This window comes from Nerophis ophidion, linkage group LG21, assembly GCF_033978795.1.
Source record: "Nerophis ophidion isolate RoL-2023_Sa linkage group LG21, RoL_Noph_v1.0, whole genome shotgun sequence".
NCBI classification, from domain to species: Eukaryota; Metazoa; Chordata; class Actinopteri; order Syngnathiformes; family Syngnathidae; genus Nerophis; species Nerophis ophidion.
This window is the reverse complement of record NC_084631.1, coordinates 20107954-20130911: the sequence shown is the minus strand read 5'-3', so window position 1 is coordinate 20130911 and position 22958 is coordinate 20107954. Positions and strand designations below refer to the sequence as shown.

The following is a 22958-nucleotide window of genomic DNA, read 5'->3' as shown; positions in this document are numbered from 1 at the left end:
ATTTTTCAGACTATAAGGCGCACTTAAAAAATACTTTCATTACTTCAAAAATCGACATTGCGCCTTACAGTATAACCCGGTGCGCCTAATGTACGGAATAATTCTGGTTGTGGATGCCGACCTTGAAGGTATTTTATTTGGTACATGGTGTAATAAGTTTGACCAGTAGATGGCAGTCACACATTAGAGATACGTACGGACTGGATGACGCTTATAAACAACACCACATCTTTAAATGTTCCATTGAGAGTATAGAACATTACACATAGCGCTCAAAAATCTGTCAAAATGTTTTAGTACCACTTTGGTAAGCTATGAAGCCGCACCGCTTGATGGACTGTACTGTGCTTCAAAATACGAGTATTATTATGGTGTGTGTGTATAAGGACCGCAAAATAGCAGACATGGTGAATACCAGAGTGCAATACATCCGACACTGATTGTTATTTATTACTCCGGTACTCTTGTCTTGCTCTGTATATTGTACAGGATTGCTTATTAATTTTATTGGATAATAGTCTGTTTATTTCAATTTTTATTTTTATTTTCCTTATTACCTCTCATGTCTGTTGATCACGTTTTTTGTTTGGCCATGTGCTGTTTGTTTTTTGGACACTCAGTTCCTGTTTTTGCACTTCCTTGTTTGTTTTCGTTTCCCTGACTACCCGTTAGTTTTCACCTGTCCATATGTCACGCACCTGTCTCACGTTTTGCACTCGCACACCTGTCACTAATCACCACAGCATTTTTTAAACTTGTAGTTGCCAGGTAGTCAGGCTGGCGACGTTACCTTTACCCACTTCATGCCACGTAAGGTTTGTTTATTAATGCCACAGTTAGTGTCTTTTGTTTTTTGTCCATAGTTCTGCCTTTGTGCTAGTCTTTTTTCATTAGTCAAGTTTGTTCTCCACCATTGTGCGCGCCTTTTGTTTGCTTCTTTTTTTGTAGTTTGTTAGTGTTTTTAATAAATATGTACTTACATTCACATCTTGCGCGCGCCAACTTTCCTTTGCCTTCCGGAAAACAAATCCCACAGTCCACGTTTTGACAATTACCTATTGTGCAATTTATTTTTATCCCATTTTTATTCCCACTACCGCACCTTAAATTGGAGTCCTTAATCTTGTTATATGTCCATTCTATTCTATTCTATTGTCTAACGTTTGTTGAGCACTATTATAAAAAACCAACATGTCTTATCTTCTGGTACTTGCTGATATGTATTTGGGATCTGTATTAGTCCTGAAAATTTGCCCAAGGCCGCCATTGTAGTCCGTGGCGACGCCGTAGTCAACAAGGGTTTTCTTTTTCTATATCTTCTTATGTGACATTCATCCTCTGCTGTTGCCATTTCTAATATAAAGTAGAGTAAAGTTCTAAGTTATATCTCACTATGGAACCACTAAAGATTACCAGTGTAGTGAGTTTAGATATTTCACCCATGGAACTTTAGTTATTAGAGAGTTCCTGTCGGACGGTTTTTTACAGGACACTAGTGAGCCCCGAATGAGGAGATACTGCTGCGTTATTGATTGAAGTAAAGTCTGAATGTCATTAAAACAGTTAACTCCATCTTTTGACACTTCTTCCACTCCCGTCCTTGCACGCTACACCCCTACAACAAAGATGACAGGGAGAAGACGCTGCTGAAGGTGAGCCACATAAATAAGACCGTCCACAAAACGGCGCATCCTGAAGCGTTTGTCAGAAAGCGGCTTGAAGATGATCTGTAAAACATAATCCATGCAACATTTTGACCAAAGAACCACCATTACATGTTATGTAGACCACAAGGAAGTGTTTTCAATTAAAAAACAATATGACCCCTTTTAATGCGCCTTATCGCCTTTTGTATGAAAATAGACTTAAATAGACCCGCTCATTGGCAGTGCGCCTTATAATACAGTGAGCCCTATGGTTCAGAAAATATGGTACATTCCTGTACTTTTTCTTCCTTTCCTGGCTCTGCTCTCTATCTCTCTCTCCACTGTCTGCATGCGGGAGGAAGGTTAGAGCTCGGGGCACACCTGTGGGCAATCACTACCTCATTATGTAAGCTGATTGCACTCACCAGTTGTTGTTGTTGGTTCTTTCCCTGACGTCTTCCATGCACATCAGACCACGCCAATTATGTCCTCACTACTTTTCTCTGCCTGGACTTGATAAGTGCCGTATTTTTCGGACCATACGACGCACCGGATTATAAGTCGCACTGCCGATGAGCGGGTCTATTCTAGTCTTTTTTTCATACAAAAGGCGCATTAAAGGGGTCATATTATTATTCTTTTCTAAATTGAACACACTTCATTGTCGTCTACATAACATGTAATGGTGGTTCTTTGGTCCAAATTTTGCATAAATTATGTTTTACAGATCATCAAGCCGTTTTCTGACAGTCGCTTCAGGATGTACCGTTTTGTGGTCAGTCTTATTTATATGACTCACCTTCGACAGCGTCTTCTCCCCGTCATCTATGTTGTAGCGGTGTAGCGTGCAAGGACAGGAGTGGAAGAAGTGTCAAAAGAGTAAGCTAACTGTTTTAATGACATTCAGACTTTACTTCAATCACTAACACAGCAGCATCTTCTCATCCGTGGCTCACAAGAGCAACAACAATGCCGGAAATGTGTCCCAAAAAAAACGTCCGACCGGAACTCTCTAATAACTAAAGTTCCTTGGGGGAATAATGTAAACTCACTACACTGGTAGTTTTTAGCGTTTCCATAGCGAGATATAAGTTAGAACTTTACACTACTTTATATTAGAAATGGCAACAGCTGAAGATGAATGTCACATAACGAGAAGATAGTGAAAAGGAAGAAGCTTATCGACTACGGTGGCGGACGTGCGCATATGTGTAGGACTTATGCCGATCTCAAATACAGATCAGCAGGTAACAGAAGGTAAGAAAAGTTTGTTTTGCATAATATTGCGAAACAAAACGGCAGATAATGTCTGCTAATGGGTGCCATTTTTCGGTCCTTGTACACATACCACAATAATACTTGTACCTCTGACTACAGTAGCCGTAATGGTCAGACAATCCATCAAGAGGTGCCGCTTCAACGTTGTACTAAAACATTTTGACAGATTTTGGAGTGCCGTGTGTAATATTCTTTATTTTCAATGGAACATTTCAAGTTTTGGTGGTGTTTACTGGCGTCATATTGCAGTCTACACATATATCTTATAAAGTTAAAGTACCCAGTTTATCTGTGTTGGCCCTACGATGAGGTGGCGACTTGTCCACTGTGTACCCACCTTCCGTCCGATTGTAGCTGAGATAGGCAGCAGCGCCCCCCGTGATCCCAAAAGGGAATAAGCGGTAGAAATTGGATGGATGGATGGAAGTTAAAGTACCAATGATTGCCACACACACACTAGGTGTGGCAAAATTATTCTCTGCATTTGACCCATCACCCTTGTTCACCCCATGCGAGGTGGGAGCAGTGGGCAGCAGTGGTGGCCACGCCTGGGAATCATTTTTGGTGATTTAACCCCTAATTCCAACCCTTGATGCTATGTGTGACTACCATCTGCTGGTGACACTTATCATTACACTATGTAAAAAATAAAATTGCTTCGAGGTAAGCTGAACCAGAATTAAGTGCACCAGGTTTTAAGGTGCACTGTCAATTTTTGAGATAATGTAAGGATTTCAATTGCGCCTAGCGGTCCAAAAAATACATTATTAATTTTGTAACTTTGGATTTTTGTTGTAGCTCTGTTCTGTCCAATTTTCTCTTCGCTAGAATTTTTGTTTGCTACCTGTTTTGTTGTTTTACTTTTCATTGTGCTTATACTAAGGATGTCGTTGTGGTTTGTGCAGCCCTTTGAGACACTAGTGAATTAGGGCTATATAAATAATCATTGATTGATTGACTTTGTATGCACAACTCTGACTCTTCTTCTTTCACTTTAATCCCGTACGAGGGGACCCTTACCCAACAAATAAAAAAATATGTTTTAATGTAACAGCACATTACTGAATGGAGTTGGGGGAGACGTTCTAAAAATTGCAGAAAATTAATATTTTCCCCCTTTTTTTTTTTTTTTTGCCTAAAAATCATAAGGGGCGCCTTTTACCCTAAAAATATTAAAATTCCATGCAACTGGGGGGCAGTCGTCTCACGTCAGCTGAGAGACTTTGTCGCAAGCGCCAGCACATGTGCTTATACTGTCGGCAGGCTCGCCATTCTATCAGCGGGTTTCCCATACGTCCGGTCCACCGACGCTCTAAAACACGAGGTTCCAACATTTTGATGGCTCTACCTTCGCAACCTCCCTTAAGAGCACCGGCATCAAAGGGAGTCGGCTGCTAGCTACTCTTTCTTGCAAATCTACAGAACTTAAAATAACAGGGTGACTGTTCTCCAGCCGTCCTCGTGTGGGTTGCAGTGACATTCGATACAGGACGCATCGTAACAGGTTTGACACTGGTTTATTCTGTCAATAAACATGTCGTCTTGCCAGTCGGTCGCGTCAATTTCTAGCACGCCAGCTTTTTCTGCTCGTCGCGGCGCACCTTTCGGTGGCTGCGTCTGCTGAAGGGGGCTCATCTTAATCTGGGTCTCTCTCGTCGTGTGCATTGTCTTCGTCCGCTGTGGTTTCCTCGCCTACTTCTGCCTCGATTGTTCCTCCTTCTCCCCTTTTATACTGCAGCAGAAGATTGACAGCAGGTGTGTCGCTTACGCACCTGACTCGGCTGGCTGCAGCGTCGCTCCGAGTGCGCCCCGCCTCCTGGCCGCCATCTCGGGTAGGACCGCAGTCTGTCCTATCCTGCTGTCGGCTCGTCGGCGCCGTCTCTCCACAAAAAGCATTTATCGACTCAGGTGCTGATGACTGTTTTCTTGATGAAAATTTTGTCTAGATTCAGAACTTACGTTTTTTAAGAATTTCCCAAAGTCGTACTCTCTTGACGTACGCCTTTTTAGCCGATGTGCTGTTTCAGACCCGAACCACTCCTGCAACCCGTGTCGGGTAATCATGTCAAAGAGCGTAAATCTTTCAGCATTCTCTCTCGTTCCGCTCCCGTTGACCTCAGGCTTACCTGGTTTACCACGCCCAACCCCCTTATGGTTTGGAATAAAGTCACAATATCGAATTGGAGCACTTTTTGCCGCTGCTTCAAGTCCGCGAGCCCACGTTCGGTTGTCACTAATGCCACCATGTCAAAGGAAATCGACCACACACATGTTGCACCTGCCTACCATGATCTCAGCAAAGTGTTCAGTAAGGCCCGTGGACTATCACTTCCACTCCATCGACCAAATAATTACGGTACGACTTTCTTCCAGAGACTGTTACCCACCTGCTTATGTAATAGTTAAAGTTAAAACACCAATGATTGTCACACACAATAGGTGTGGTGAAATTTGTCCTCTGCATTTGACCCATCCCCTTGATCCCCCCCTGGGAGGTGAGGGGAGCAGTGGGCAGCAGCGGTGCCGCGCCCGGGAATCATTTATGGTGATTTAACCTCCAATTCCAACCCTTGATGCTGAGTGCCAAGCAGGAAGGTAATGGGTCCCATTTTTTTTTATAGTCTTTGGTATGACTCGACGGGGTTTGAACTCACAACCTACCGATCCCAGGGCGGACACTTCAACCAGTAGGCCACTGAGTAGGTTGTTCACGGCCTGAGCGTGAGAACAATATATCACATTGTCCCTAGCTTCCGGTATCTTCCAACCATCCTCTTTTTTTTTGTTGAGGAGGATAGGTCTCTCCGACCATGTATTGATAATCGGGCGCTGAAAGGTATCACCATTAAAAAAACAAGTATCCTCTTCCACTACTTGACTGAGCCTTCAGCTCCATTAATCACGGAAAATGTTTCACTATAATTGATCTGAAACGTTAACCGTCTCCGTCGCATCCGGGAGGGCGACAAGTGGCATTTAATACCCCGATGGAACATTTTGAGTATTAAGTTAAGCCCCCCGCTGTTTTTGAAAGCCTCATAAACGACGTCCTGCGTGACATAGTCATCTGTTTCATTTTTGTATACCTTGATGACGTTTTAATTTCTTTCAAACATGCTAGAGGAACACATTCATCAAGTCCGCTCAGTTCCTTGGAGACTACCACTAACCTTTTTATTTGCGGTGTATTATGTGCTACTGAATCATCCGCATGGTAAAACTTTGTAATGTTTCATACTACATTCAGAAATGTTTTTTTTTAAGTTATTTTACACTTGCTACATTGTGCCAAACAAATTTAAGACTTTGTCCCACATCTGGGGAATTGAGATCAGTTCCTTCATGTCCAATATTAGCTCATTTTGAATTTGATGCCAGCAACATGTTTCAAAAAAGCAGGCACAAGTGGCAAAAAAGACTGAGAAAGTTAAGAAATGCTCATCAAACACCACAGGTGTGCAGGCTAATTGGGAACAGGTGGGTGCCATGATTGGGTATAAAAGCAGCTTCCATGAAATGCTCAGTCATTCACAAATGAGGATGGGGCAAGGGTCACCATTTTGTGAACAAATGCATGAGCGGTATAGCTTGGTTGGTAGAGTGGCCGTGACAGCAACTTGAGGGTTGCAGGTTCGATTCCCGCTTCTGCCATCCTAGTCACTGCCGTTGTGTCCTTGGGCAAGACACTTTACCCACCTGCTCCCAGTGCCACCCACACTGGTTTGAATGTAACTTAGATAATGGGTTTCACTATGTAAAGCGCTTTGAGTCACTAGAGAAAAAGCGCTATATAAATATAATTCACTTCACTTCAAATTGTAAAACAGTTTAAGAACAACATTTCTCAACGAGCTATTGCAAGGAATTTAGGGATTTCACCATCTACGGTCCGTAATGTTGTCAAAAGGTTCAGAAAATCTGGAGAAATCACTGCACGTAAACAGTAAGATCTTGGCCTTCAATCCCTCAGGCGGTACTGCATCAAAAAGCGACATCAGTGTGTAAAGGATATCACCACGTGGGCTCAGGAACACTTCAGAAAACCACTGTCCGTAACTACTACTTTTGGTCGCTACATCTGTAAGTGCTAGTTCAAACTCCATTATGCAAAGCCAAAGACATTTATAAACAGCACCTAGCTGGGCTCAAGCTCATCGAAGATGGACTGATGCAAAGTAGAAACGTGTTCTGTGGTCTAATGAGTCCACATTTCAAATTGTTTTTGGAAATTGTGGAAAAGAGGAAAATAACCATCCGGATTGTTCTAGGTGCAAAGTTCAAAAGCGAGTTGTGTTTATACCAAAAAGTTCTATTTTGGTTTCATCTGACCACATGACATTCTCCCAATCCTCTGCTGTATCATCCTTATATCCATTTTGGTATAAACTCTACTTGTCGTGTTTGGAGGAAGAAGAATACTGAGTTGCATCCCAAGAACACCATAACTACTGTGAAGCATGGGGGTGGAAACATCATGCTTTGGGGCTGTTTCTGCTAAGGGGACAGGACGATTGATCTGTGTTAAGGAAAGAATGAATGGGGCCATGTATCGTGAGATTTTGAGCCAAAACCTCCTTCCATCAGTGAGAGCTTTGAATGGTTGACCAAATACTTATTTTCCGCCATAATTTACAAATAAATTATTTAAAATTCCTACAATGTGAATTCCTGGATTTTTTTTTCACATTCTGTCTCTCACAGTTGAAGTGTACCTATGATGAAAATTACAGACCTCTGTCATCATTTTAAGCGGGAGAACTTGCACAATCGGTGGCTGACTAAATACTTTTTTGCCCCACTGTATGTATTTGTATATATATGTATATGTGTGTGTGTGTATGTATGTATGTATGTATGTATATATATATATATATATATATATATATATATATATATATATATATATATATATATATATATATATATATATATATATATATATATATATATATATGTGTATATGTGTTCGTGTCTCACAAAGGTATTGTGGATGACTCGTTTTCCTTTTTAAACTTGGAAACTTTTTCAAACATCTAAACTCGTTAAAATATCATACATTGAACAATGGGAATCAATGTATTTGTAGCTGACCCAGTTTATGTCAACAACCTGTCTCCGTCAACAACTCAAGTCCTCCAATCAAGAGAGACTCGAGAAAATTCATCGCTGTCCAACCAGCCACAGTGTTTACATAACCCGCATCACATTCTTTTTTTTTTCTTCTATCTTTGACAATGATATACTAAGTTCCTTTTTTCTGTTGTTCATACCAGGCTCTGTTTTGACAGCGTAGTGAAAGAATGGCACATATAACACAAATGTCATACGCTCCCTTGCAGGAACAACAACGGATGGTAGACGTGGTTAAAGGCAACAAGCAGGGGAAATACCACGCTATAAATATATGCAGCACATAGTCGGTGGTGAGTGGCAGTCCTGGATTTGAGATTCTCCGAAGTTGGTGCAGACAGCAAGTAAGGAAAGAAATGATCTGTGGTTTGTGCACTGCACACACATAATTACCGACGCAAATAGAGTTACAATATACACACAGCTGAAACCGATGCCTCTCAAGCTGGGTTTCCTGAGAGCGGCTCAATGTTTGGTCACCTCTGCAGAGTTAAGCTACATTACATTTGTTATGTCTGCGGCCCACCAACCTGCTGCTGGACTACAAAGAAGTCAACGTTGTGTAGGTGAAGCTAGATCCCAGTCAAAATACCCCTAGTGATGTATGTTAGATTTCATTCCTGCAACACAAAGTCCTAAGAATCCAAAGATAATGGCCTCTTAGGCCCTGTCTACTTTAAAGTTAAAGATAAAGTACCAATGATTGTCACGCACACACTAGGTGTGGTGGTATTATCCTATTTATTTGAACAACCACCCTGAGCCCCCTGGGAAGAGAGGGGAGCAGTGAGCAGCAGCGGTGGCCACGCCTGGGAATCATTTGTGGTGATTTAACCTTGATGCTGAGTGCCACGCAGGGAGGTAGTACAGTAGGTCCCATTTTTTTATAGTCTTTGGTATGACTCTGCCGGGGTTTGAACTCACGACCTACTGATCTCAAGGCGGACACTGTAACCACTAGGCCACTAAGCAGGTACATAACTCCTTAAACAAATAATTATTTAGGCTATGCCCCGTGTCAGACACACTAAACCATCGTTCAAAGTGTGTGTGTGTGTGTGTGTGTGTGTGTGTGTGTGTGTGTGTGTGTGTGTGTGTGTGTGTGTGTGTGTGTGTGTGTGTGTGTGTGTGTGTGTGTGTGTGTGTGTGTGCGTGTGTATGGGGATAAGGTTAGGTGGGATATGTCAGGTTCAAACACTGATGACATCTATTAAACAAGACAAGAAGCAAGGAATTAAACAGACAGTTACATTTGGCTCAATTGAGGAGAGACGCCTGGACTATACAGTCTCACCACGCTCTGGCGAAAGGTTGTACACCTATTTTTTTGGACTTTCCCTGATTACATGGCAACAGCTGTTTCTAAGGGAAGGGGGTCGAAAACAGCCATCTCCGTTGATTACAACAGTTCAAACAATAGGTCGTAGAACAGTTCAAAGAAGCGGTGCCTAGAGGGGAGTCTGGTCCTGCTTCCTCTTTGCTTTGTAGAACTCTGGTCAAGACAATATATTTCTGTTGATTACCAATACATGAAAGAAACAGAACAACTTCATGTTACTTCCCATCCTACACAGTGAAGTTTTACAAGCTTTCTTGGTAGGATTAAAGACAGCTTTTGTCTTCTCGTCGGGAACTCATTGAAACACAAAGTTTTGTGATAACTTAGATACAATTATTCTGACAGGATATAGCCTGGATAACCTTAGCCGGCTTAGTGTAGAAGGGGCCTTAGCTGTCGGCAACAAGAGTCAATTAACCTTCAGACCCTTAAGTTTATTGACAACTTTTTGTTGTTGTATTGTTATCACCAAACACATTGTTTTTCAGTTTTGGTATTGATCTGACATTGAGCCAACATCAAGGTTTTAATTGGTGCGTTAAATAACCGCAAGAGGCTAAGGTTGTTTTATTTTTTTTTCATTTGAGTGCCAGACACGTTCGCCAATCGGAATTGTTGGGCGTCACGTTTGTTCGTCTGTCACTTCAAACAGGGGGAAAGAAGCACCTGAGCGTGTTTTTTAATAGTACAAGTAACTGAACGCAGTGAGCCTTCTTTTCAGTCATTCACAATCATCGTCTTGGTGGGCAGAGCGCGGGGCACCAGTTTTACACGCGACTGGGCAGTGAATAGTGCGGCAAAGTAACACACGTAAGGTGGAAAAAAATATGATTACAAAGCCAAATATCCTATTGTGTATATTTCATCTCTTAAATTGTCTGGGGAAATATATGCCCAATAACACGGATGAACGAGAGAAAATGGCTGTAAAAAGACAACGTCCGACTTGGTTTTTCCAACTTGGAAAAAAATGCATTCAAAAGATGTTCGATAATTCCATCCCTCCATCCATCTTCTACCACTTGTCCTTTTCAGGGTTGCAGGGGGGGCTGGAATCCAAGTTGCACTCAATATTTATTTAAGTCAAGAATGACAAACACATTTCGGAAGAACACAACATAAAAACAACAGAACAAATACCCAGAATCCCATGCAGCTCTAACTCTTCCAGGCTACAATATACACCCCTGCTCCCCCCAACCCCGCCCGCTATTGTAGCCCGGAAGAGTTAGGGCTGCATTGGATTCAGGGTATTTATTCTGTTGTGTTTATGTTGTGTTACGGTGCGGATGTTCTTGCAAAATGTGTTTGTCACTCTTGTTTGGTGTGGGTTCACAGGTTGGCGCATATTTATAACATTGATAAAGTTGTTTATACGTCCACCCTCAGTGTGACCTGTACGGCTGTTGATTAAGTATGTCTTGCAGTCACTTCCGTGGGTCTGCAGAGGCCTCATACATTATGTGACTAAGCCGGCACACTATTTATATGGTGGAAAAGCGGACGAGACAGTAGGTTGTAGAGGACGCTAAAGGTAAAGCCATAACGGCATGCCCTTAATATCGTTATCCGGGTGGAAACCGGTGGAATGATAGTCCCGGGAGATTGTCAGGAGAATTGAGTCAATTTCACTTATTTGTTTATTTATTAAAGATAAGTAGAAGTTATTTACCTTTCAATTACAGTAGAAGGGTAAACATTTCAACAGTGATGGGAAACAATGGTTTACATCCTTTTTAAATGATTACTTGCATTATTATTATTATATTATATAATATTCCTACATTATAATCACTGTATAGTTTTTATCGGTTATTTCTTCAGTTTAAGAGCATGATGTAGACCAAGGGTCTCGAACTCAATTCACCTGGGGGCCACTGGATGCAGAAACTGGGTGAGTCTGGGCTACAAGAAAAGATTTCTTAAAAAAAATCTAACAAGCACTTTTTACCTAATTCACCTTCTTTGAATGGCTTTCCCGCCCTAGCAACATACTTGCCAACTCTCGATCTTTCCGGGAAACAACAATCTCCCGGGACTATCATTCCACCGGTTTTCACCCGGATAATAATATTGAGGGCATGCTGTTATGGCTCTACCTTTAGCGTCCTCTACAATCTACTGTCTCGTCCGCTTTTCCACCATATAAACAGTGCGCCGGCTTAGTCACATAATGTATGAGGCCTCTGCAGACCCACGGAAGTGACTGCAAGACATACTTAATCAACAGCCGTACAGGTCACACTGAAGGTGGACGTATAAGCAACTTTATCAATGTTATAAATATGCGCCAACCTGTGAACCCACACCAAACAAGATTGACAAACACATTTTGGGAGAACATCCGCACTGTAACACAACATAAACACAACAGAACAAATACCCAGAATCCAATGCAGCCCTAACTCTTCCGGGCTACAATAGGGGGCGGGGTTGGAAGGAGCGGGGGTGTATATTGTAGCCTGGAAGAGTTAGGGCTGCATGGGATTCTGGGTATTTGTTCTGTTGTTTTTATGTTGTGTTCTTCCGAAATGTGTTTGTCGTTCTTGTTTGGTGTGGGTTCACAGTGTGGCACATATTTGTAACAGTGTTATATTTTTTTATACGGCCACCCTCAGTGTGACCTGTGTGTTGATCAACTATGTCTTGCAGTCGCTAAATGTGTCTACAGAAGCCAAATACAACATGTAGCTGGGCTAACAGGCTGATTGTACAGGTTGGAAAGGACTCTAAAGGCAGTGCCTCCACGGTCTCCCCGGTATATTTATGTTCGGGTAAAATTAAGGAAAATTATTACACCTGAGGGGCACTGAATGTTGGGAGTCTCCCGGAAAAATCGAGGGTATGCAATTATAATACTGTAAAGCACCATGAATGTTAAACTTGCGGGCCGCATTAACATTAAATGCAAAATAATTTTCCTATCTACACGCTGCCTCTTGAGTTCCGTCTGCATCTTGGGGAAACAACCCGTGCATAACCATGCGACGCAACCGTAAAAAAGCCGGCAGAACCAGGCCCGTTACAAATAGTTCTAGATCAAAATCTGAAATGTAATACAGCAATAAGATAAATAGTATAATTTGTCTATGAAATTGTTAAAAGTGCACCTCTACATACCACTGTATCTTATTGAATTAAAGAAAACAAAAAAGGCCAAAATAAATGAATATAGATCACAACAAACAATAGCTTGAACAACATTCTTTTTAGACTGTAACAGTAAATATATAAAGTGCATCAATTTGTCTGAAATTTTAAAAAAAAGTACTTATTTATACTTTTAAAAAATGTTGACCACTTCCCCTATTTGATATTGAAAAATAAAATTAAATAAACTCAATAAATGTATATTATTGATCAAAACTTAGAACGCAATATATAAAACACTTTAATCTACAAATTAAAAATAGAACAATTTGTGCTGATTATTTTAAATCAAAATGAAAAAATCAGGATTAGTGGCTCCAATGAGCATGTTTTGAAGTATGATACTGATAAAGCCGGTTCCCTGGCATCGCACCACGCCCCCCTCACTATTTGAGAAGAACTGATCTCACATAGAAATTGATTTTCTTCTCACACCGTTTCTGCAATTGCCAAAAAACAATACCAGTTCTCAGTATATCTCTTGTGTGGGATCATGTTAGCACAGGCCTGAGGAATTATTTTGACTTTGGGAGGAGGGGGGTTGCACCGCCGCCGCCGCATTCAAAGGAAAAAAATGTGTCTGGGTGCCGGAAATTCTGATTTTTTTAGGAACACGAATACTAAACCTCACAATAATGTCTGAATACTAAAAATGATAGACGGCCTCAAAAAAACAGAATGGAATTTTACTTTTTTGTACTAAAAGAGACACCCAGAATGTACATGAAAATGTGTGATTTACAACATTAACTATGAAGGATAAAACACTGAATATTGAAACATAGGATTATCACACCCATCTCGATCGACATATTTTACTATAAAGCGAACCAACAAAAATGCAACAAACAAAGCAAAATATGAATACGAAGGGTAAAACAAAAAAGCCTACGATCGGATGCATCTGATAGATCACTAAGCTTTAGGACTTTGTTGTGAAAATCTCCTTCCGCATCTGTCCCTGACATCCGCATTTCAGGCTCGCTCTGGAAACACTCTGTGGAAACTCTCCCCACCCACACTGCTTGGTGCCTCGTCTGAGCTGCTGTGACTTAGATGACCATAGTAACTAATTAGATTGCCATAGTAACTAGTATATCATGCAAAAATCTCTCTGAGCAACGGCTCCCCCCAGGGCTGCTTCCAGAGTCCACTGCTGTTCACATTGATGACCCATGACTGCTGTGCCAGGTCCACTACTAACCACATTGTGAAGTATGCGTACGACGCAACAGTCGTGGGCCTCATCCGTGACAACAACAACATGGACTACAGGGAGGAGGTGAAACATCTGGTTGACTGGTGCGGAACCAACAACCTGGTCCTGAACGTCGACAAGACCAAGGAGATCATGGTCTACTTCAAGTCCAGTCACGCTCCATTCTTAGTCAACGGCACAGCAGTGGAGATCGTAAGCAGCATCAAGTTCCTGGGGGTGCAACTGACAATATGACCTGGTCCCTCCACACCGGAGCTCAGCAGCGCATGCACTTTTTGCAAAGGCACTATAGAGAGCCTACTGACCAACTGCATCTCTGTCTGGACTGGAGTCTGCAGTGCCCCAGACTTGAAGTCTCTTCAGAGATAGGTGAGGAGGGCGGAAAAGATCATCAGGACTTCTCTTCCTCCTATCCAGGAAATCGCAAATAGCCGCTGCCTGACCAGGGATCAGAAAATCTGTAGAGACACTTCCCACCCCCACCAAGGACTGTTTTCACTGCTGGACTCTAGAAAGAGGTTCCGCAGCCTCCGTAGCAGAACCTCCGGGTTCTGTAACAGCTTCTTCCCTCAGGGTGATAAGACTCTTGAATGCGTCATAATAATCCCCTCAATTCCCCCCAAAAATGGATTAACTCGCTATACATCCATAAACATCTCTGTCTGGACTGGAGTCTGCAGGTCCCTAGACTTGAAGTCTCTGCAGAGAGTGGTGAGGACGGCGGAAAAGATCGTCAGGACTTCTCTTCCTCCTATCCAGGAAATCGCAAATAGCTGCTGCCTGACCAGGGCTCAGAAAATCTGTAGAGACTCTTCTCACCCCCACCAAGGACTGTTTTCACTGCTGGACTCTCGAAAGAGGTTCCGCAGCCTCCGTAGCAGAACCTCCGGGTTCTGTAACAGCTTCTTCCCTCAGGGTGATAAGACTCTTGAACGCATCATAATAATCCGCTCAATTCCCCCAAAAATGGATTAACTCGCTAGACATCCATAAACGTGGATGCATATGCAAAAGTGCAATACATTTATCTGTACAGTAATCTATGTATTTATATCTGCACCTTATTGCTTTTTTATCCTGCACTACAACGAGCTAATGCAACAAAATGTAATTCTTATCTGTACTGTGAAATTCAAATTTTAATGACAATAAAAAGAAGTCTAAGTCTCTAAGTCTAAAAGTGCAGATTACAACCATTGAAATTAGTTGTCCGATAATGGCTTTTTTGCCAATATCCGATATTCCGATATTGTCCAACTCTTAATTACCGATTCAGATATCAACCGAGACCGATATAAACAGTAGTGAAATTAACACATTATTTTTCCTAATTGTGTCGTGGTGCCCCGCTGGACGCATTAAACAATGGGACAAGGTTTTCCAAAACAAATCCAGTCAAGTTAGGGAAAAAATGCCAACATGGCACTGCCATATTTATAATTCAAGTCACAAAGTGCTTTTTTTTTTTCTAACATGCCTCAAAACAGCAGCTTGGAATTTGGGACATGCTCTCCCTGAGAGAGCATGAGGAGGTCGAGGTGGGTGGAGTTGAGGAGGGGTAGCGGGGGGATATATATTGTAGCATCCTCGGAAGAGTTAGTGCTGCAAGGGGTTCTGGGTATTTGTTCTGTTGTGTTTGTGTTGTGTTACGACGCGAAGGTTCTCCCCAAATGTTTGTCATTCTTGTTTGGTGTGGGTTCACAGTGTGGCGCATATTTGTAACCGTATTAAAGTTGTTTGTACGGCCACCCTCAGTGTGACCTGCATGGCTCTTGACCAAGTATGCATGCATTACTTGTGTGTGTGAAAAGCCGTAAATATTATGTGATTGGGCCGGCACGCAAAGGCAGTGCTTTTAAAGTTTATTGGTGCTCTGTACTTCTCCCTACGTCCGTGTACCACTCCGTAGAGGGGCAGTGTTTTAAAAAGTCATACATTTTAGTTTTTGAAACCGATACCGATAATTTCTATAACATTTTAAAGCATTTTCCGGTCGATGATATCGGCAGTCCGATATTATCAGACATCTCTAATTGAAATACTTTGTATAGTTCAAGACTTACGGTCATTTGAAAACATCATGCACATCCTGATGGCAGCTACAGTTTCCATCTTAAAGACCTAAAAAAGACCTAAAAAAAATATTTGGGAATGTCTGGCAGGCCGCAATTTGCCCAGGTCCGCGTTAGCATATGCAGGTGTCCTTAAAACTTTGTCCAGCAAGTGCATGCAAAACCACCAGCTGCAGCAAAGTTGTCGGACAATTTCACGACTGAGTCATAAATGTGAGGGTTTCCTGTTGGGGGCTTGTTCCAAGTTAAGGTAAGGGTTTGGTTTTTTTGTATATTAGGTTTGGTCACGACTCTGTTACTGTGTGTGTGTGTGTGTGTGTGTGTGTGTGTGTGTGTGTGTGTGTGTGTGTGTGTGTGTGTGTGTGTGTGTGTGTGTGTGTGTGTGTGTGTGTGTGTGTGTGTGTGTGTGTGTGTGTGTGTGTGTGTGTGTGTGTGTGTGTGTGTGTGCGCGCGCCATCTTGGTAAAAACCAAGCACAAATCAGTTTGGTTGCCATGGTATCAGCTTGACAACAAGGGTACACAGTGGGGAAGATTAAGATGTGCAAGCTGGAGCTGGCTTACATTTCATGAAGTCGTCGTTCCAGAACATTCCTTTCTGCTTTTCCAGGAAAACAAAAAAAAAAAAAAAAAAACTTCAAGACAAATTGTAAGTAGACGAGCAGAAAGACAGAAGGGTAAGGCGTGGTAAAAGAAGTCGTGATATATTGTGTCTGGATTCAACCTGCAGCTGCTGCACTCCCGACATCTGGAAACCTCATTATGTAAAATCAGCGCTGGTCTTTGGGTGTGTATAGTGTTCATTTTATCACTATAACTGGATGGGGTTATGTTTTTAGTGTGTTTTGTTAAAAATTAATTGTTATTATGCATGCGGGTAATAATGTTATGGTTGGAGAGGAGGAAGGAGACGGCACAGACAGGAAGGACGACGTATAACTATTTATCTACAGTGTATATATATATATATATATATATATATATATATACACACACACTATATAAACACTATATATAAACAATACATGAGGTGTGTGTGCTAATCCAAGATGTTTGTGACGTGTGACTATGTGTAGAGATTAGCTGTAGTGTGTTATCCATAGTGTTGAACGAGAGGCGCAAAGTCCAATAGGTGCAAGGCAGGCTCGTAGGTCCGTGAGCGCAGGCAGGTAGTCGGGGGCGATAGCGAGGCGTCTAAAGTCTGCGTCCAGGCAGGAGGTCGAGATCCAAGAGGTAGTCAGGGAAGCAGAGGGAACACGGTTAATGAAGCGGGAACGGAGGTCTGCGGTTGGAAGGCGACAAGGATGACACAAGACAAGTGAAACACGGCGGGGGGAAGAAACACAGAGAGAGCGTGCATGGAGTTTCAATCAATCAATCAATGTTTGTTTATATAGCCCTAAATCACAAATGTCTCAAAGGACTGTACAAACCACTATGACTATGACATCCTCGGAAGAACCCACATAAGGTCAAGGAAAACTCACACCCAGTGGGCAAGGAGAACTCACACCCAGTGGGACGCCGGTGACAATGATGACTTGATTACAAGTCCTTACTGTACAAAACAGGAAACTATGTTCTGGCTCCAGCTAGCAGGTTATGCTGGTTTAAGAAGGCAGGTGTGTTGGTTGCCCGGGTTTGAATGCTGCTGCTTTCTGCAGCCAAACTGGAACGCGCCTGGCGCAGCGCACACATGAATGCAGGTCGTTTCAGACCTCCCAAAACTGCATTCAATACCACAAATAAAATACGTGATCTGATTTAATAATAATAATCATAATACATAGGGATTTTTTTAGCACCCTTCAAGACACCCAAGGTAACCTTGCAGGCAAGACACACCTTTTTCATTTGGCTTTTACCTGATATTATTTCATTGAAGTCATTTGTATTTTACCTTTTGACACTTGTGATTTAGGGCCATATAAGCAAACATTGATTGATTGATTGATTGATTGATTGATTGGTTGACCTTTTATCCTATTAGTTATGCAATATTTAATTTTGTTATATGTTTACTGATATTCATTTAATTTCTTATTTCATTTTATTTTTTTATTATTCTTCATTTCTTACTTGTATTTTATTTTTTATCATAATTACTAGGGGTGTTGAAAATAAATCGATTCGAATACTAATCGAATTGAATACGTTGTACGATTCAGAATCGATTCTCATTTTTGAAAAATTGATTTTTTTTTTATTGATTTTTTTTTTTTATTCAATCCAACAAAACAATACACAGCAATACCATAACAATGCAATCCAATTCCAAAACCAAACCTGACCCAGCAACACCCAGAACTGCAATGAAGACACAAACACAACACAGAACAAGCCAAAAGTAGTGAAACAAAAATGAATATTATCAACAACAGTATCAATATTAGTTATAATTTCAGCATAGCAGTGATTAAAAATATCTCATTGACATTATCATTAGACATTTATTTAAAAAAAAGAAAAAGAACAATAGTGTCACAGTGGCTTACACTTGCATCACATCTAATAAGCTTGACAACACACTGTGTTCAATGTTTTCACAAAGATGAACTAAGTCATATTTTTGGTTCGTTTAATAGTTAAAACAAATTTACATTATTGCAATCAGTTGATAAAACATTGTCCTTTACAATTATAAAAGCTTTTTAAAAAAATCTACTACTCTGCTAGCATGTCAGCAGACTGGGGTAGATCCTGCTGAAATCCTATGTATTGAATAAATACAGAATCGTTTTGAATCGGAAAAATATTGTTTTTGAATCTCGAATCGAATCGAAAAAAATCGATGTATTATCGAATCGTGACCCCAAGAATCGATATTGAATCGAATCGTGGGACACCCAAAGATTCACAGCCCTAATATTCACTATTTTACATGTTTTATTTTTTTTTTTTTCCAACGTTCCTCAGATGAGCCATCTGCCTCAGGGGTTATCAGCCGAGCTTGTGGGGGCGCTTTTGTGTCAGCGTCCTGGTGGCCATGGTCTGATGACCTCTTGGTGCAGATTGCTCCTGTGATAGTGTTCACTCAAATGTCTCCTCTGTACTCAGACATGCAATCATTTGTCTATATAGTTGTGTGTGTGTGTGTGTGTGTGTGTGTGTGTGTGTGTGTGTGTGTGTGTGTGTGTGTGTGTGTGTGTGTGTGTCAGTGCATACGTATGTGATCATGGGGGATATGGGTCACTTGTGTATTGTTTTTAACTTTGTAAAGCATTTTTCCATTGCATATATTTTATGTATGAAAAGTGCTTTATAAATAAAGTTTGATTAATAATGGAAAATTCTAAATAAAATAAGGAATTAACAACAAAATTAAAAACCAAGAAATTATCTAGTCAATATAAATATAGTCGAGCTTTCTGTGGTTTATCCGTTATACAGAGCTCAACACCGGGGTGGAGCGGATAATACGGGTTGTCATCCCTACAAGCCTGATGAGCAGGGAAACCTACAAAACAGGCTTGTAGGGATGATATAGCCTCTGTGTTTTTTTCTGACCTAACGTATAGTCAATATAAATATGTACTTTTGGACAGGTGTGTTTTGAGTTGTGAGTCAAAGGGTTTTTTTTTACTCAGTCTAGTAGACAGATGTGTAGTGGTAGTTAGTTCCACAGTCCAAACAGTTGAAAGCCCAAGCACCAAATGTCACCATTTTGAAATTGGGAGTGGTGATGAAAAGGGATTAAGTCATTTGAGTTTGCGAGAGCCAGGTTATGGAGATATTTATAAGTTAAAAGGGGAAATTTGTATTTATGTGGGATTGGGAGCCAGTGGCGCTGAAAGAGAATTGGTGTAATGTGGTCTAAGGATTTGTTGAGGGTTGTGATTCTGGCAGCTGAGTTTGAATGCGCTGTAATTGTGTGAATGCTCCAAAGCATTCACAAACATGGTTTTCCACACCAAAATTCATCTATTTATTCAACTTATTCTTCTTCTCCAGATTTTTGCGCGCTGTCCCTTCCACATTTTTCACCCGATTCACACCGTTCTAACTTCAAACTGCTCAGCCTATTCGGGAACCATGAGCGTTTTCCTTGACAAATTCCAAAAATTCCCAGATTTCCCAGGATGCCAACGCTTCCTATCCAACCTGATGGAGCTTGAGAGGTGCTGCAAAGAGCAATGGGTGAAACTGCCCAAAGATAGGTGTGCCAAGTGTGTGGCATCGCATTCAAAAATACTTGAGACTGTAATTGCTGCCAAAGGTGCATCAACAAGATATTGAGCAATATCTGTGAATACTTATGCAATTGTGATTTATTTATTTACATTTTTAATACATTTTCAATTTAAAAAAAGGGTATTTTGTGAGAGCTTGGTCCGCATTGCCGGCAGTAAGTCGAACACATTTCCAGTGAGGGTTGGACTCCGCCAAGGCTGTCCTTTGTCACCGATTCTGTTCATAACTTTTATGGACAGAATTTCTAGGCGCAGTCAAGGCGTTGAGGGGTTCCGGTTTGGTGACCGCAGGATTAGGTCTCTGCTTTTTGCAGATGATGTGGTCCTGATGGCTTCATCTGACCGGGATCTTCAGCTCTCACTGGATCGGTTCGCAGCCGAGTGTGAAGCGACCGGAATGAGAATCAGCACCTCCAAGTCCAAGTCCATGGTTCTCGCCCGGAAAAGGGTGGAATGCCATCTCCGGGTTGGGGAGGAGACCCTGCCCCAAGTGGAGGAGTTCAAATACCTAGGAGTCTTGTTTACGAGTGAGGGAAGAGTGGATCGTGAGATCGACAGGCGGATCGGTGCGGCGTCTTCAGTAATGCGGACGTTGTACCGATCCGTTGTGGTGAAGAAGGAGCTGAGCCGGAAGGCAAAGCTCTCAATTTACCGGTCGATCTACGTTCCCATCCTCACCTATGGTCATGAGCTTTGTGTCATGACCGAAAGGATAAGATCACGGGTACAAGCGGCCGAAATGAGTTTCCTCCGCCGTGTGGCGGGGCTCTCCCTTAGAGATAGGGTGAGAAGCTCTGCCATCCGGGAGGGACTCAATGTAAAGCCGCTGCTCCTTCACATCGAGAGGAGCCAGATGAGGTGGTTCGGGCATCTGGTCAGGATGCCACCCGAACGCCTCCCTAGGGAGGTGTTTAGGGCACATCCAACCGGAAGGAGGCCACGGGGAAGACCCAGGACACGTTGGGAAGACTATGTCTCCCGGCTGGCCTGGGAACGCCTCGGGATCCCCCGGGAAGAGCTAGACGAAGTGGCTGGGGAGAGGGAAGTCTGGGTTTCCCTGCTTAGGCTGTTGCCCCCGCGACCCTACCTCGGATAAGCGGAAGATGATGGATGGATGGATGGGTATTTTGTGTAGAATTTTTGGGGAAAAAATGATTAACACATTTTGTAATAGGGCTGTAACATAATGAATTGTGAAAATACTTTCCAGATGCCCTCAATCCAGTCTTATTTTGAGTCCTGAGTATTTTTATTATCACTTGCGAGCAGAGCTTTTCAAAGACATGTCTTCATCACATAATCGAGCATCGTGTGGGATTAGACTTTTGCATTGTTTTGATTCTCTGTGCTTATTTCTGTTATACAAACCCCGTTTCCATATGAGTTGAGATATTGTGTTAGATGTAAATATAAACGGAATACAATGATTGGCAAATAATTTTCAACCCATATTCAGTTGAATATGCTACAAAGACAACATATTTGATGTTCAAACTGATAAACATTTATTTTAGCAAATAATCTTTAACTTTGGAATTTTATGCCAGCAACACCTGACAAAGAAGTTGGGAAAGGTGGCAATATTTACTAATAAAGTTGAGGAAAGCTCTTTAAACACTTATATGGAACGTCCCACAGGTGTGCAGGTGGGTGCCATGGTTGGGTATAAAAACAGCTTCCCAAAAAATGCTCAGTCTTTCACAAGAAAGGATGGGGTGAGGTACACCCCTTCGTCCACAACTGCGTGAGCAAATAGTTAAACAGTTTAAGAACAACCTTTCTCAAAATGCAATTGCCAGAAATTTAGGGATTTCAACATCTACGGTCCATAATATTATCAAAAGGTTCAGAGAATCTGGAGAAATCATTCCAAGTAAGCGGCATGGCCGGAAACCACCATTGAATGACCGTGACCTTCGATCCCTCAGACGGCACTGTATCAAAAACCAACATCCATCTCTAAAGGATATCACCACATGGGCTCAGGAACACTTCAGAAAACCACTGTCAGTGAATACAGTTTGTCGCTACATCTGTAAGTGCAAGTTAAAGCTCTACTATGAACAAATGTTTATTGGGTGTTGTTAAAAGAAAAGGTGATGTAACACAGTGGTGAACATGCCCTTCTCCAACTACTTTTGGCACTTTAATTATTATTTGCAAAAAAAAAACGAAGTTTGAGTTTGAACATCAAATATCTTGTCTTTGTAGTGCATTCAATTGAATATGAGTTGTAAAGGATTTGCAAATCATTGTATTCCATTTATATTTACATCTAACCCAATTTCCCAACTTATATGGAAACGGTGTTTGTAAAAGGAAACGGTTAGTAGGAACCTGCGAGCGTTCTATGACTGCATGTGCACAACACCAAGGCCGCAGAACAGAGACACGAGGCAGGCTTACACACACACACATGCATCCACAAAAAACATATGCCGCACACACATACCCCACCCCCCATCCAACGCCCTTGATGCAAATCCCTTAGGAGTGATGGACTGATGGGCAGCGCCTGAAGAGCTGCAGCCCTCCATCGTGGCCCCCACTCCCTCGCCTCTGTTGCAAGTCTTGAGATGTATGTTGTAATATGTATATGTGCTTTGCTATGGAGGTTTTTTCCCCACTCCAGACTGGGCCCCCTTTGGAGTCCAGTCGAGATTGTATTTTTTTTACTCATCCTCCCCCAACGTTTACCTTTTTTCCCATCTTTTATGGGGCGCCTTGTGGCGACCCACCAGCGTTCCTGTTCTGTGACCCTGTACACAGTTTGCTTGTCTAATCTTGAACGGGTTTGTGCTGAAAACATAGTTTTGTCATACTTGTGCAATGACAATAAATACCTACCTACCTACCAACATGCAATCCAGCCATACCCATTTCAATCTTGCTAAAGATGGAGGAGTTGTGTTGAACTTCAGCACCGATCAGAACAA

General features: G+C 41.8%; 1 long non-coding RNA gene across 1 annotated transcript in view; it reads left to right on the top strand.

Annotated features, from left to right (window-relative positions):
* LOC133539460 (uncharacterized) overlaps positions 1-22958 on the top strand; it is a 101822-nt gene that overhangs the window by 23936 nt on the left and 54928 nt on the right. Inside the window, exon 2 of the long non-coding RNA XR_009803389.1 lies at positions 8264-8398. This is a non-coding gene — a long non-coding RNA (uncharacterized LOC133539460). The remainder of the gene's footprint in view (positions 1-8263; positions 8399-22958) is intronic.